This window comes from Athene noctua, chromosome 18 (genome assembly GCF_965140245.1).
Source record: "Athene noctua chromosome 18, bAthNoc1.hap1.1, whole genome shotgun sequence".
Taxonomy (NCBI): domain Eukaryota; kingdom Metazoa; phylum Chordata; class Aves; order Strigiformes; family Strigidae; genus Athene; species Athene noctua.
The window spans coordinates 955059-961259 of NC_134054.1; positions in this window are offsets into that span (position 1 = coordinate 955059).

A 6201-nucleotide genomic window follows, 5' to 3' on the forward strand; every position below is an offset into this window, starting at 1 on the left:
CGTCTCCTCCTCTTGGCTCTTGTGAAGGCTGAGGGGCGATTTGCTGGGACCGCAGAGCCCAGGAGGCAGGGGCCAGGAGGGAGCTGCGAGTTTGCTGGGGACGTGAGGCCAGGCCTCAGTCCCATCAGCTCTGCCCAGCCGTGCTCATGGCAAGTGCTGCCTGAGGGTGTGCACCTGTCCCTGAGCTTAGGCCATGCGGCTGCCTGCTTTATTTTCAACCATCTCCATGCGAGCTAGAGCGATACCAGAGGGTGTGTAACGGCATGCAAGTGAAACACTAATCCTTTGCAGCCAGGAGGGCATTCACCTCTTACCACCTGAAGCTCCCTATCTCTGAAAGATTCGTCAGCATCACAGATGTTTGAGAGGCCCTTTTTAGTCTTCCCAGCCATAAAAAATGCTCTCCCAGGCTTGTTCCCATCCTTTTAACATCCTCTTTCTTGTTCCGGTATGGATTTGTTTAATTCCAATTTATTCTTATGTCTCATTTATTTTTTGTTTCTGTTTCATTTTCATTGCCTTGTGAAAAACAGATCTGCACATTAGGGTCTCTGGGGAAAAAGAAACACTCTCCCAGAAAAGCTTTCCACCTGGATTAACTGGCCATGTCAGTCTCTCTCGGGACTCCGCATTCAGCGGGACTGATGCACAGCAGCAGTGCTAGCAGGCAGGAACAAGTGGTCAGGGTATGGAATGTGCGGCCACTAAGTGCAATCTCACACCCTTAGGGGATGGATCTGATGCTAGCTCTTGGCAGAAGGCCTCTTGGCACCGTCCCAGCCTTCTGAGCCCTTCCCAAGCACATCTAGCACTCCTGCAGATGAAAACTCAGTTGATTCAGCTGGCAGACCAGAACCACAACGATTCATTCATGGTCAAGTTATTTTCCCAGCAGCCTAGTAAATCAAACTGACTCCTCCTACAACCCCCAGGAGCCTGGTTTTGCCAGGCACCTCCGCATTACTTGGGCATCTCCCTGTGTCTATCACAAGACAGTACAACTGGGTGTGGGCAGTGCCAACAGCCCCTCCTCAGCTGCTCACTTAAAGAGCAGGCTGGAGATAAAGAGAAAGGCTTTACTCCCCCATTTGGCGTCATGTGATGAGGTTCAGGCTCCTGTAGAGCAGCCTTGCCAGTTGTTAGATTCGACCAGGATCTTAAAACCTTCTCCCTGGTGTGTCAGGCTGTGTGATGGGGGGGTCAGACAGGGCTATGTGCTCCTCTGAGGCTCTCCAGCAGCGGAGTGCTCCCGTTGGTGCTGCCCTGAACCATCATGGCTCAGCATGGGCTAAGCTTCCTTGCAGTAACTTGGCCTGTGAAGTTTTGTGACTATGACCATGCACTTCTTTTAATTTGTTTTATTCTTATTGCACGAAACTGGCAGCACACAAAGCAGACCACAGGCCTTCCACAGAGCTGCATTGCTACCAGCAGGCCCTGAGCCCAGTTCTGTAGTTATGCTCTAAGGATCCTCAGTTCCAAACTAGCCAGACTGATGGCACTTTATGCCCATGCAGGCACCGTGGCTTACATGTACAGTCAACCTGGGGACTCAAGGCTTCCAGGTGGGAAAACCAGGCTCCCCCACTTGCCATTCAACCAACCTTGTCATGAGTCAGAGCCAAAGCATGAAACCAAAAGAAAGTGAATTCCCCTTTTTGAAATGGGAGAGAGTTCCGCTGCCAGGAGAAAGGAGCTGGTGGTGTGAGGGTGGTGATTATCTTGCTAAAGCCACATCCCTGCAGATCCCCATTCCCCAGGGACTGCTGGGGCTGCTCTGCTCTGCTCTGCCCACTCTGCTTGAGCAGGTGGGAAAGAATCTCAGAAGACCAGGGACTGTGTAGCTGGGCCAAGAATTATCAACAAATTTGGTACCAAAAGTGGGAAAGAGGGCTGGGAGGCTTACATGACATATCCAAGATGATGCCTGCCTACTCTGGAATGATTAATGACCTTGATTAGGCTTGCTATACTTTCCTAGCAGTTAGCAATTTCCCACTGGTTTTGCACAGCTACTCCTAAGCAAATTACAGCTCTTTATTCTGTAGGTCTATGAAGCAGATCATTGTACTGTGCAACCAGTCATTTGACACTGTGGGCCAAGCTCAATGACATGACCTGAGAGCAAAGCAGGACTCTTGATCGGATCCTGAAGCACAGCAGTGTGCAATGAGCTGCTGGGAACAAGATGCTGGCAGTCTCTGGGGAAAGCGCTGATTCCAGGCGGCAGGAGCTGAAACAGAAGTTATCCCTTCAGAGAGCAAAAGAGCAACACATCCAGATCTGTTCCGGTTGGTGTGAAAAGCTAACAGTCAATTCTGATTCCCCCAAATCACAGGCCTGTAACAGTGGATGGAGGCATCTCTTGAAAGTTTCATGGTGTGGGTGACAGTTTTGGGGGAAACTAATGGCTAGACTGACTGAGAAGGTTTATCAACGTTCCAGGTTTTTCAGACAAGCTGAAGACCTTTCAGCTCATCAACCCAGTATTTCATGAGGTTACTTTCTGGATAGAGTGATAGGAAAGCGTAGGCCAATGATCATTATCAAACACTCCTAAGGAAATACGGAAACCCAATTGTAACTAGGGCAATACTTCACAGACCTCTGGAGAACAAGGTAAGAGGAGAAATCAATAACCCCAAACCCTGCTCAACCTGGCAATAGTTCTGCTTGTCTCAGACTAGGAATCTGAGGGCAATAGTTAATTATCTGAGCAAAACAGAGTCCCTGTACTGGTGTTTGCAGATGCTCTGCTTCCCGGGTCTTGGGACAGAATGAACGACTTGACTGGTGACAGCAGAGTCGGTCTGCAAGCTCTCTGGTTTGAGGACACAAGCAAAGAAGTGCCACAGTCTTTTACAGCACCTTGGCATTTGATTCATTCAGTTGTGAAGGTTTGAGATTAGGAACCAAAGCCCTAACCATGGTTGTCCCAGTGGGTTCAGAGAAATATCTGGGTATGAGGGTGGATTCACAGTTTGGACCATCAAAATGAGATCTCATTTCCAAACTAGACTTGCAGATTAAACCCACTCAGAAGCTGAAAGTATTGACTATGTTCACTGTTCCAAAAATCCCCATCTATTTGAAGTGCTAAGGCTTGGACAACCGGCCCAAGTCAGAGCTGACCTATAGATGAATCCTGTACATTTTATAACTGATAGCCTTTGTGCTAGTAGGTATTGTACTAAGTTACAACAACCACCTATGCTGATGTAAAAAGTGCTAAAGCATTGAAGTACTGAAGCCTGAACAACAGGCCCCAAGCCGGAGCTGCTAACTTAGTCTGTAATCATTAACAAAGTCTGTAAACTCGCTAGTGAGAGATGCAGCTTAGACAGAATATAATCAGGAGTGAGGAGAGAATGTATCCACCTTCCCTTGTTCAGCCTGTTCAAGGCTGAGAGCCCAGGTATTTGGCCTTGTTAGAAACTCCCTTGGTTTCCCCCCCTGAGCCCTGGCCAGGCTTTGGGTGGAATCCAACAGGAGAATGAAACCAGAAATTTTTCGCCCAAAACAAAGGTGCCAGCTCTTCTGGCCTGTCGATCTCTGGTCTATAAGGCCGGGCCCGTTTGCAGCGACTCTGGCAGCCTCAGCTACGGGTGGAGGCACCGCGTAGGATTTCCCCCTTGCCGGGACAGGCTCCGCAAACCCTCGCTGTGACCGGGGCTGCCCAGCCACTGCGGGGCTGGGGGATGGTAATATATGCAAGGGGTGATGTATCTCCATTCTCTCTCTCGTGTAGTAATGATTTAATGCATTATCCTGTATTTTCCTGTTTGCTGCTTTAAGTGCACTATTCTGCTCTTTCTTACTGCATGTCTTCTGAATTACACTGTTACATTACTTGGTTGTCACCAGTAAAATACGCCTGCTCTTTTCACTCTGGTGTCTGAGTTTAACTGGTATCCTTAATCAGCAGAACACTGTTTTAAACTGCATTTCATATATAAAAGACAGTACACTTTTTGGATACCAATATGTGGTGGTAAGGGCCCTCCACGTCTCCACATGCATGTGTAAGTCTTCTGTATTCAGTAACAAAAGGTGGGGATGGAGGGACTCACGGTCTCATTCCCTTGTACAAGTGTGATGCTTGCACAGACTTACTGACTCAGAAACACGGCGACTCATCAGTGTCCCGGAGTGTGGATTTGAGCAAGGACACAAGAAGGTGCAACTGAATGCAGGAGGCAAAAACGAGATGCTCAACTTTCATCTCACCTGCAGTCCTGTAATGCTCCAGCTATTAAAGGATGCCAAGGAAACTGAGTAACTGACAGACCTCCCACCCCAACATCAGATGCTCTAAATCTTGCAACTGAAGAAAAAAAAGGAACTTTCACCAACGGACTAGAAAAGGATGTTGCGTGGTACACTCTAACAACTCCAGCAGCAATAATCAGATCTAAATTTAGCAAGGGACCCCTGAGACACTCCTCTTTGTGGTATAACTGAACCACCGAGCGGACCTACAAGAAACAGCACGTCCCACCAGGGGCTGTGAGGTCAGAGCCTAGAAAACGCACGAAGCAATGCAGACACTGTCCTGATGATTCTGGACCTACACTCTGGGAGTCCACTTTGCAGTACAAGTCAGCTCAGTCAGCGATCACAGGATCACTGGCAACCACATAAAGGAAGAAACAGGGCAGGGTCCTGTGACCCCCTTCTTAGAGAGCAGGATGAAGACCTCAAACAAACTCAGCTTGTGTCTGTGAATAACATGAAGGCCCAGACAGCAGGGAGAACTGTCAAGGATGAGAGAAACATCTGTGCTAGAAAATCCACTGCAATCAGCTTTGTCTAGAACAAATGAAATATCAGACACTTTCTAAAGTGTGTGTACATTGTGTTTCTGCTGGGGGGCAGAGTGGAGTGACAGCACGGTGGGAGAGGATTCGGACCCAACGACCTCCAGAGATCCCTTTCAACCTCAGACATTCTGCAAGATGTGGAAAAAAGAGAAATGTTAGAGGCCTTTGATCTCCTGGAGTCCAAACAGTAACAGATCGATGGACTGATCTGTCAGTGGGCTCTGCTGCGCTCTGCAGGCATGACAAGGTCTTTGCCACCCTGGGAAGCCATGCCACGCCACCTTAGTTTCTGGAGTGGTTCCAAGGCAGTATGCCTGGCACTGGACTCTCAAGGTTTTTGCTCTCAAACTGAGCTACCATTTATAGTCCATGCAGCCTGAACTAGGGATGCGAATCTTCAGGTTATCCAGTGCAACAGAGTGAGGTACTAATAGGCTGCAGCAGGGCACTGTTTGTTTGGACAAGGCCGTGTTCAGCAGTGAGTCCCATCTATAGCACAGCTCCACCTCCCCTGCGACACACCAAAGTACAAATCCTAGGTCAGGTGAATCACGTGTGTCTGGCACACAGGATCTCACACACAATCCCAGAACCATCCGGGTTGGAAAAGCCCTTGCAGCTCCTCCAGCCCAACCATGACCCTCCCCCTGACCGTTCCCAACTCCCCCAGATCCCTCAGCGCTGGCTCAGCCCGACTCTTCAACCCCTCCAGGGATGGGGCCCAAAACTGAACCCACTCAGCGAGGGGCGGCCTCCCCAGTGCCCAGCACAGGGCTCAGGTCCCTTCCCTGTCCCTGCTGGCCAGTGCTGACACAAGCCAGGATGCCACTGGCCTTCTTGGGCCCCTGGGCACACTGCTGGCTCATTATCAATTCCCCTCCAGGTCCCTCTCTGACCGGCAGCTCTCCAGCCGCTCCTCCCCAGGCCCGTAGCCCTGCTGGGGGTTGTTGTGGCCCAAGGGCAGAACCCAGCCTCTGGCCTCAGTGAAACTCCTCCAGTTGGCCTCAGCCGGTTCTAGGATTTGATTTTCATCTGCACTTTATCGACGAAGCTTAGGAGCAGGGCATGGCACAGCTGAAAGGCTTCTGGCACAGCACACGTGGAGGCTGATGGAGGCTGGGTGCTGTGTCTTACTGCAGGCCCTGGTATTGCCACACGAGCCCAGATGGACAGTAGCACAAGGCAGAACATAATTTAAAACAATCTATTTCAGACAAATCTAGGACCTATTTTGCTCTCAAACGTTTCCTTCCTACATGATCAAATGAAGCGCTTTGGTGAAATATTGAGTGACATCACTCACAAGTAATATAAAATCCAACAAAGTGCTTTGGGAACAAAATACCTGAGAAAGTCTAAATTGAAAAATGTGAGAATAAAA